This window comes from Haliotis rubra, unplaced genomic scaffold (genome assembly GCF_003918875.1).
Source record: "Haliotis rubra isolate DU_JTF1 unplaced genomic scaffold, ASM391887v1 Scf698, whole genome shotgun sequence".
NCBI classification, from domain to species: Eukaryota; Metazoa; Mollusca; class Gastropoda; order Lepetellida; family Haliotidae; genus Haliotis; species Haliotis rubra.
In genome coordinates this window covers 220,481-231,446 of record NW_025767410.1, presented here as the reverse complement: position 1 = coordinate 231,446, position 10,966 = coordinate 220,481, and the positions used below count along the sequence as shown (strand labels likewise).

The 10,966-nt window shown below is 39.1% G+C and overlaps 1 protein-coding gene across 1 annotated transcript in view; it reads left to right on the top strand.

Moving 5' to 3' along the window:
• The first annotated feature begins 307 nt into the window (after nucleotides 1-307).
• LOC124258553 (protocadherin Fat 1-like) overlaps nucleotides 308-10,966 on the top strand; it is a 53,853-nt gene continuing 43,194 nt past the window's right edge. The window contains exon 1 of the mRNA XM_046692619.1: nucleotides 308-450. The gene's annotated coding sequence lies outside the window, so the exon portion shown is untranslated. The remainder of the gene's footprint in view (nucleotides 451-10,966) is intronic.

Genomic DNA, 10,966 nt, shown 5'->3' with positions numbered 1-10,966 from the left:
CGACTTACTTGACCAAATGACAGTGTAATACTAGTATATGACACATGTATGTTTCATAAACAAACAGACCTTCAACTGCCATACAACCAATGTTTTACAAGTCGTAACATTTGTTTAATTTAATTTATAGCTCTGTAGGACGTTGTATTGATTTTGTCATTAGGCTGAGATTCCTGAGCGGGTTTCGTGCGTTTATCGGCTTTTGACATGCATATTGATGGTGTTCACGTTAATCTCATATTGCAGATAAAATTTCAACCTATCTTCCCGACTAATCAGTTTCTACATTAATGTAATAATGAAAAGTTGCGAGACCATGTCATTGTGAGTGTAAGAGAGCTGACAGCTATTAGGAATGTAACCAGGATTTAGGTCAGTAATGTCCACGGAACGAACACGGACCGTGCTCAAACAACGTTTCATGACAGGTTAATGACGGCAGAAAAACAGGTACGTGCAGGTGTAAGTAACGAGAAATTTAATCAGGTTTATTTGTTTGCAACACGTACATACACATGTGATATAACGTGCAAGGTAATAATGTCCGCATCAGATACATGGATATTGTCGTAAAACATTTAAGATAGCATTGTTTGTTTGTTGTAAGATTGTCTGCATCAGGTACATGGATATTGTCGTAGAGGATACAGGTCAGCATTGTTTGTTTGTTGTAAGATTGTCTGCATCAGGTAGATGGATATTATCGTAGATGTTACAGGTCAGCAGTGTTTGTTTGTTGTAAGATTGTCTGCATCAGGTACATGAATATTGTCGTAGAGGATACAGGTCAGCAGTGTTTGTTTGTTGTAAGATTGTCTGCATCAGGTACATGGATATTATCGTAGAGGATACAGGTCAGCAGTGTTTGTTTGTTGTAAGATTGTCTGCATCAGGTACATGGATATTGTCGTAGAGGATACAGGTCAGCCTTGTTTGTTTGTTGTAAGATTGTCTGTATCAGGTACATGAATATTATCGTAGAGGATACAGGTCAGCCTTGTTTGTTTGTTGTAAGATTGTCTGCATCAAGTACATGGATATTATCGTAGAGGATACAGGTCAGCAGTGTTTGTTTGTTGTAAGATTGTCTGCATCAGGTACATGGATATTATCGTAGAGGATACAGGTCAGCCTTGTTTGTTTGTTGTAAGATTGTCTGCATCAGGTACATGGATATTATCGTAGAGGATACAGGTCAGCGTTGTTTGTTTGTTGTAAGATTGTCTGCATCAGGTACATGGATATTATCGTAGAGCCTACAAGTTAGTATTGTTTGCTTGTTGTAAGATTGTTTGCATCAGGTACATGAATATTATCGTAAAGGATATAAGTCAGCATTGTGTGTTTGTTGTAAGATTGTCTGCATCAGGTACATGGATATTGTCGTAGAGGATACAGGTCAGCATTTTTTATTTGTTGTAATATTGTCTGCATCAGGTACATGGATATTGTCGTAGAGGATACAGGTCAGCAGTGTTTGCTTGTTGTAAGATTGTCTGCATCAGGTACATAGATATTATCGTAGAGGATATAGGTCAGCACTGTTTGTTGTAAGATTGTCTGCATCAGGTACATGGATATTGTCGTAGAGGATACAGGTCAGCAGTGTTCGCTTGTTGTAAGATTGTCTGCATCAGGTACATGAATATTGTCGTAGAGGATACAGGTCAGCAGTGTTCGCTTGTTGTAAGATTGTCTGCATCAGGTACATGAATATTGTCGTAGAGGATACAGGTCAGCATTGTTTGTTTGTTGTAAGATTGTCTGCATCAGGTACATGAATATTGTCGTAGAGGATACAGGTCAGCCTTGTTTGTTTGTTGTAAGATTGTCTGCATCAGGTAGATGAATATTATCGTAGAGGATACAGGTCAGCCTTGTTTGTTTGTTGTAAGATTGTCTGCATCAGGTAGATGAATATTATCGTAGAGGATACAGGCCAGCCTTGTTTGTTTGTTGTAAGATTGTCTGCATCAGGTACATGAATATTGTCGTAGAGGATACAGGTCAGCAGTGTTTGTTTGTTGTAAGATTGTCTGCATCAGGTACATGGATATTATCGTAGAGGATACAGGTCAGCGTTGTTTGTTTGTTGTAAGATTGTCTGCATCAGGTACATGAATATTGTCGTAGAGGATACAGGTCAGCAGTGTTTGTATGTTGTAAGATTGTCTGCATCAGGTACATGAATATTGTCGTAGAGGATACAGGTCAGCAGTGTTTGTTTGTTGTAAGATTGTCTGCATCAGGTACATGGATATTATCGTAGAGGATACAGGTCAGCAGTGTTTGTTTGTTGTAAGATTGTCTTCATCAGGTACATGAATATTGTCGTAGAGGATACAGGTCAGCAGTGTTTGTTTGTTGTAAGATTGTCTGCATCAGGTACATGAATATTGTCGTAGAGGATACAGGTCAGCAGTGTTTGTTTGTTGTAAGATTGTCTGCATTGTTTGTTTGTTATAACATTGTCTGCATCAGGTACATGGATATATTGTCGTAGAGCCTACAAGATAGCAGTGTTGGTGTGTTGTTCAACGCCTCACACAGCAATATTCGAGCTATATGACGGCACTCTGTAAATATCGATTATCAGCCAATCCAGTTATTGACATCGTGAACATCCGACGCATTTGGGATACGATGACATGCATCAACCAACTGCTCAAGCGTGACCACCCGATCCCGTTTGTCGCCTCTTACAAGCATGGGCTGCTGTAGATCAATGCTAACCCGGGTTTTCACGGGTTTCACTGCTCCCAACAGGTATAAATATGACATTTGGTCATGATGTTGGATTCTAATATTTGTCTCGTACTGCTCTATATGAACATGGAAAGGGATTTCAAGCTTTTACAGCGATAGGTGCATGCATAGATATATGTTCGTTTACAGTATGTACATTTATGTGTGACACAAGGCATAAGGTGTGGCTGTGTTTATGATGTAATGGCCTTGGCCGGCTCTGTTTGGAGCAGTCTACTGGAGGGTACAAAGCTAGTAGGGGAAATATACTTCATAGCACGTGTGTTCCTTGGAACCATGGGCACCTGTGCAATATTCCAGTTCCTGCCACTGGTGTTTTTGAAATACAATGAAGTATGGTCTTTATATCGGTTATTAAAGGCTGCAACATTCAAGGTTGAAAGCTTTCGAAAGGTTTGATGGACAAGTGTAGGTCATTATCAAATTTGAGACAACATGACCTTTCTCAGTGTTTTATCAGGGCAGCAAACTTATGTCAAGTGACGTAGGATTATATGACTCTTCTGTCACAGCAATGACCTCCTGGTAACAGACCTGTGTGCGAGATGTTCACATATCAATAGACAGATCCAGTTGTTCAGGAACACAGTGTTCAGTCCTTCTGTGAGATGTTCACATGTCAATAGACTGATCCAGTTGTTCAGGAACACAGTGTTCAGTCTGACTGTAATATGTTCACATGTCAATATACTGATCCAGTTGTTTAGGAACACATTGTTCAGTCTGACTGTCATATGTTCACATGTCAATATACTGATCCAGTTGTTCAGGTACACAGTGTTCAGTCTGGCTGTGATGTTGGATATGGTGATGTATATGAACATATTGATCTCTCAGATTGGTTCCGTGGAGTAGGGTACGCTATTTCGTCATTGCATGCCTTGTCATGCCAGATTCCTGTGACAAGATTCGTCCAGATAATGCTTTGGGGTTTGTCAAAATCACTTCCGCGATTATGTGTTAAATAAAAGTCTAAAAGACTTAGCTCTGTATACATTTCCTCCAATATCAAAGTGGCATATTCTTATATAAGTGATATGCAGTCAAAATCGGCATTTTCAATCGTTACTATAATACAGAATTACATTTTAATAATCGTCGTTGTCAACTGAGGGGGTTATCGTCGTCGATAGGCTGGTGAACACCCATAATTCATAAATGTTGTAAGGGTAACTGTATACGTTCATACATCTCTTTATCAGTGGTACGATAACATGCATATCAGACCAGATATGGATAACAAGCCATCGTTGAGTAAAATATGCAAGATAACATAAATAGTACTGTACGACTGGACGAAAAGGAAATGGAAGATTCTCCATATATTCTGGACAAGGAATGCAAAATTATGTATAAATAGGAATGCAAGTTTCTATATAATCGGAACGCACGATTCCATATATATGTTGGAATGCAAATTTTCGGATATAAATTAAAATGAAATTTCTGTATTAACATAAAATGGAAAACTTTGTTTGCTAGATTCTGTGAAAATGGGACATAGGAATAAATACTTACAGAGACACAAGAAAATGTTTAACAGAAAATGCAATATTGTATATAACAGGGACTACAAGATTTTGTATGAGTGGGAAAAGTAAGATTGAAATTAAATAGGAAAAGTAAGATTATGTATAAATAAGGAATGGAAGATGTTGTACAGGAAATGCAAGATTTGTGTTAAGTAAGAAAGGGAAGAATCTATTAAAATAAGGATACAAGATTCTCTCTAAATCGGAAATGTATGATTTTGCATAAAGTGGAATGAAACCTTTGATGGAACAGTTCCGATCAGTATGTGCATAAAGGAGGAATATTCCTAACCAAACGTCTTCTTGGAATATACATGCAACAACACGTTGGCATGATTATGCCAGCCACACAACCCCGTCAATCTTGAAGGAGAATGTGAGATTTGTTTTACGCCGTATTTAGCAATAGTCCAGCATGAGTATAACGCATTTGAATGCTAATGAATATTCAAAATTGTAAAAGTGAGTGAGTAACTTTGGTTTAACGCCGCTTCTAGCAATATTCAAACAATATCACAGCGGGGGCCACCAGGAATGGGCCTCACACATTGTATCCATAGGGAATCGAACCCGGATCTTCGGCGTGACAAGCGAGCGCTTTAACCACTAGGCTACCCCACCGGGGAATGTTAAAATGTGAAATTGTTGGTACATGTATGTCACCGAACTGAACATGGAATGGATTTATGACCATGAGATAAGAAGCGAAAACGACTCAGACATAATATCCTCCAATCGTTAGTGACTGTGATTTCACGGATACGGGTTTTGAAATGGGCAAGCTGGTGATGTGAAATTGCATGGTCGCGGTAGACGAAACACTGAAGACTATCAGATAAAACGTACATATTTAAGGCATAGATCCAAATAAATCATAAACTAATAATCATGACCTACAGATACCTATATGAGAATGTATTACAACGTCCCTAAGTAGTCATTTGTGATCATGTTTTTCTTGTCTTGCATTTTATGTTACTTAAAGACGAAAGTGAACTAATTACTTGATCAAAACAATTCTAAAGCCTAGCCCCATCATTCACACAGTCAGTTGGCTAATCGAACATTTCCTGGAATGGTTTCATTCTGCAAGATGAAAATGTCCTATTCCTTTGATCGGATTCTAGATGTCACAGACGCTACTAGGGGATTTGGCACGACGTAAATTCATCATTTAGTTACATCGTTAGTGTCACTCCATCGTCAGTGACATACAAGGATCCGTATTCTGCTTACAGAGACCTGATGTTATTTTTGAAGAGTGAGTGAGTGAGTGAGTTTAGTTTTACTCCCCTTTTAACAATATTCCAGCAAAAGCACGGCGGGGGACACCAGAAATGGGCTTTACAGAGTTTACCCATGTGGGGAATCGAACCCGGGTCTTCGACGTGACGAGCGAACGCTTTAACCATTAGGCTACCCCACCGCCCCTATTTTTAAAGACGTTGTTCATGATCATCGTTATTGCTTTGAAGTTTGATTGATGGCTAATGCTGGCATTATCAACGTTTCAAAATCATCGCATTTGATTTGAACATCTTGACAATGAACTTCGATGTCTTGTGCACTGTAATCATGTAAACTCTCGAGGAAATGAAAGTTATGACCGACTTCACTTCGTAGATGTATGTGAGATTTATGATAATTAATTTACAAACAAATATTATTTTCTAATAATTTGACTGAATATTCATTAAGAAAGATTCAAGGGGTCAAAATTTTAAAAATACACAAATCGGAGAAAAGCAAGATTTATGGATGTCAACTTCTTTATTGTGAATAACACGACGTTTCGGAGTGTATGTTTGCTCCTTCATCAGGTTCGGAGGTCATTCCAAATGTGCATAAAGAGTCACATAATGAGACTGAAGTCAGGGGACACGTCATCAATAGCGAGTGTGATCACCCCGGGTTTTCATACACGCCAACACACGTCTCCTAATTGACGTCGTCAGTCGGAGGGTGACGTCAGCAGGAATCCTGTTCCATAAGTCCAAGAGAGTTCTGTTCAAGTTCTTGTCGGTTCACTGAAGGTGATACACGCTGTCGCAGCTGACGATCAAGATGATCCCTAGAAATGTTCAGGAGGTTAATATTTGGAGAACGTGCTGGTTAAGGCAATACGTTGACGTTAACGTTGTGCGGGTATTCTCGAACAATTCTGGCGGTGTGAGGCCTTGCGTTGTCGTGCTCCAAAATGACTCCTCTTTGTGCTAAAGAAGACCACAAAAGTTCTCATGACTTCACCCCTGTATCGCTCGGCATTCAGATATCCTTGGGTGATAACCAGTCTTGTTGTTCTCTGGCTACAAATGTCGCCCCATACCATGACTCCTCCTCCATCGAACGGATGAACTTCTTGAACGCAGTTTGGCGCCGGTCGCTAACCTCTACCTCGAAAAACTCCAACTCTTCCTTTGTTTCTGAACTGACTGAACCGACTTTCATCGGTAAAGGGCCCTCTCACGTCACTGCCATCGACGTATAATTCGTGCCCATTGCAGTTTGTGTTCACAGTGTAGACGGGTCAAGGCCATTCCACGGAAGTGGCGGTGGGCTCGTATACCAGCCATACCAAGTCGTTGAAGGACTGTTCGTCTGCTGACGGCGGGTCCTAGTGCTGTCGCCGCCGTTGACGTCGCCGTCAAGAATCTTTTTCCGGAGGTGGAACTATCGGATGTATCGGTCTTCGGCTGGTGTCGTGACTCTTGGTCTTCCCGATTTGGGGCGGTCTTGGGTCTGGCCTGTTTGCTCGTAGAGGTTTATCAATTTCTGATGGTGGCCTGGCTGCAGTTGAAGTTTCTTTCCAGCTGAAGTTGTGAAGTCCCCATATTGGCCATATCGGCCGCCCTGTCTCGTTGCACTTGCGTTAGTCTTGGCATATTCGTGGTGGATCTTTTTGATCGCTGCATGCTTGCCGTGTCCAACACCGGTATTTATGCCACAATCATGCACGTGCATTTGAACCAATGTCCCAAAATCACGTTTTTCACGTTTTGAAAATGCACGATTGCTACGACGCATTCGGACAGCTGGGTTGTTACCGGGACCATGTTGCGTTTTGACGAATGTTTTCTGCTTGGGCTCAAACTTGTACCGGCGTTTTTTGTTGTATTTTTTTATAAATAATTATTTTCAAAGTGATATCTTTCTTTAGCAATGTAGCATAGCAATGTAGTTTATATGTGTTACCCTTCAGTAGTTACGTTGGGCATTTTAGTGGACATGATATACAGAGATACAGACATTAAATGTCCCTGTATTGTGATGTATTGGCGCTGTATGTGTGTCATACTCTCTCTTTTTCTTGTACAAATGACCCGAGAAGATCCGGGTTATAATTGATCTTCAGTAACCAATGCTTGTCGTAAGAGGCGACTCTCGAGATCGGGTGGTCAGGCTCGCTGGTTCGGTTGACACATGTCATCGGTCCCCAATAGCGCAGATCGATGCTCATGCTGTTGATCACTGGATTGTCTGGTCCAGACTCCATTATTTACAGACCGCCACCATATAGCCGTAATACTGCTGAGTGCGGCGTAAAACTAAACTCATTCACTCACTCTAGTAAAAATGGCTTCATCATTTAATCACCTGCTCACGATACAAGGGGGATCGTCCATGCATTTCTTATGACTACGAAATAGGAGACCGGTGTATACTGACTGACGTTATTTATCTAATGGCAAATACGCCCCCGCATTGTGTAGAGGAATGTAACGTTTCCAAAACACATACCAAGCCGTCTACCAATTCCAGTTTTGACTCGACATTGCCGAACTATTCCCAGCTTGCATCATACACCGTTTGTCGATATCACAAACTTAGAATCTAAACTGATCAGCAAAAGAAACGATACCTCTTATTGGTTTTATCACGCACAATGTACGTGATTTGCATACATTTGCATACATAATAATGAACATTAATAGCGCTTAAGTCAGTACTCTATAAGGTTAAATATTTCATAGTATAATTTAATTTCAATCTTATATAAATTCATAAAAAATGCATTCGCGCCATAAACAGTTGCCGGTGGGTATCTTAGACATGTTATCCTTGAAAAATCAATACATGTTCTTTGTTCGGTAAAAATACATGTGAAACATGGCAGTTTCTAATTCAGTATTTTTTACCGCCGTTTTCATTCAATCAGTTCATTTTTACACAAAATTACCCAGCCACCGTTTACTCTTCACCAACAGGAATGTACTGGTTAAATGGACATAATCGAATTTTAACAACACTTTTTCCAATCTGCAAATGCAAAAAATAAACCCGTGTAGGCTATCTTGCCCCATGTGTATATGTATTATATTTTCTTTCTATATCTATCTATCTATCTATCTATCTATCTATCTATCTATCTATCTATCTATCTATCTATCTATCTATCTATCTATCTATCTATCTATCTATCTTATCTATCTATCTATCTATCTACCTGTTCGTCTATCTAGTTTCTATCTATCAAATATATCTATGTCTATTTTCTTACTACATCTATCTGTCTGTCCGTCCGCCTATCTTTTTCTGTCTATCTATCAAATATATCTATATCTATCTTCTTTCTCTCTCTCTCTCTCTCTCTCTCTCTCTCTATTTATATATATATATATTTATATATGTGCATGCGCTATCCATGTGAAATACTTATATCAAGCGTCAAGGGTGTGTAGTGTTTAATGATGCACATATCTGTATATATGATTTTATCCATATTCTGCCGCCACAGAGAAAACGTGTTGGACCATTTTATCGATTATTTGGAAAGTTAAATTAGATCTGAGAAGACGGTGTTTTTATTAAGTTCTTCATTCGAAAGTCTCAGTTTATTTAAGAGGTCATACTTTTCTGAATAACCCGATCTCGGTCCTCACGACTAATATGGAACCTGAACACGTGACTTGAATTATTTTCTGTGAGCCCATGAAACACCGTAAACATCCGAAAGATTAACCTCAGTTATATATACCTTCCTGATACCTTTTTGCCAAAATATTTACGTTGAAAAAATATTGATTTGTGGTCGATAAATGTGTTAGTTCGCCCAGAAAGTGTTTTTATATGACCCATGTAGCAAAGTGACACCATGGGTTTTATATGGTTACAATACATCGCTTACAGGGAGTGATTGCTTGGTAAACGTCTCTCTGTCAATCATCTGTATTTTGATAAGATTCGAATCTCAGGAGAAGTCTGCTATTTCGGTTAACATGTGAGCATACTCCACGGGTTTGGCCGTGCTGCTATGGAAACACATTCTGGGTTTATTGCTATTCATAATAATGCATCGGAATAACTGCACCAAGTCTATCAAAAAACATCCATCATAATTGATCTTTCGAAAGACCGGCGATGATAGCATTATCGGAATTAAACTTTATTTACATTCAGGCCCCTTGTGGCGACATTTGATTACAATTCCAGCATCGATTGTACAAAAATGTATTTACTTCGAAACAATATTAAAATGTCATGAAGATTTTTTTCTGAACAACTGAATCAGATAAAAACAAATTCTGGAATTTTGTTTATGCATCTATGAAATATTTATTCCATACTAATTTCATATCATGAATATTTTACGAAATCAACGTTTAGATAGTTCCCGTAATGATCCTAGCCTTCGGTTATGAGCAAATATCATTTTGAACATGTGTGTTGAATATGATTATATTTATGAAACCGTTGTTTCCTAGTAAAATGGAAATTCATCGCCTATGTCATATGATTTGTGTAGTGGGTATTTTCTGTCAGTTTTAGCATTCCTTATGTGAGTATCAGTTTTTTTTGTTATGATCAGGGGTTCTGAATTTAAGAAACATTCTCAAACGCCTTCACCATCATGAATTAAATAGTCGACATTTCACCATGAGAAGTTCTGGTTTCACTTCCGTACAAGGGTAAATGTACAAAGCAGTGATACAGCATCAGAAATACTGAAACGTATTATCACATATACCAGAACGCGCATAATACGTAGAACAACGACCTAATCTGAAATTTAAACCAAACCTAAAATGGTGCACACTAAAAAAGGAAGCAGAAACAGGTTTCTTTTGTGTAAATGTATTCCGTAAGAATGAGGAGGATATTGATCACGTTTTGCTGAAAGAAGACGGGTGAAAAATGCCAAGGGAAAGAAGAGCAGTACGTCGGCCAAACAAACGAGTGTCAAATACCGCGCATATCGGTGTACATTATTGATAGCCTCTGTTCTTTGTGGCTGAATCACAGCTGACAGTGTATGTGTGCAGCACGGTGAGTGAAGATAAGGAGTGCTATGGTCACGTCTTAGCAGTCTATAAGGACACAACGAGGACAATTGATAGGGACGGCTCAGAAATGTTCACGATGTCGAGCTCTTCAGGTACTTTCTTTTTTTCCTTTTCTTGATTTATCACACAACTGTTTGAAATGATTCTTAGCACAACCAACACTAAACCGTGTTTTTACTTGTACATACTTTCAATTTCAGGAAAGTGAGTGAGTGAGTTAGTGAGTGAGTGAGTGAGTTTGGTTTTAGTCCGCTTTTAGCAATATTCCAGCAATATCACGGCGGTTATCAGGAAAGAGTTAAGAATGTATAAATTATTACATCACAAAGCCTTCTTTCTGTATTTGTTTACACGTTTGCGCCAAGACCTGTGTTTTCAGAATCAGCA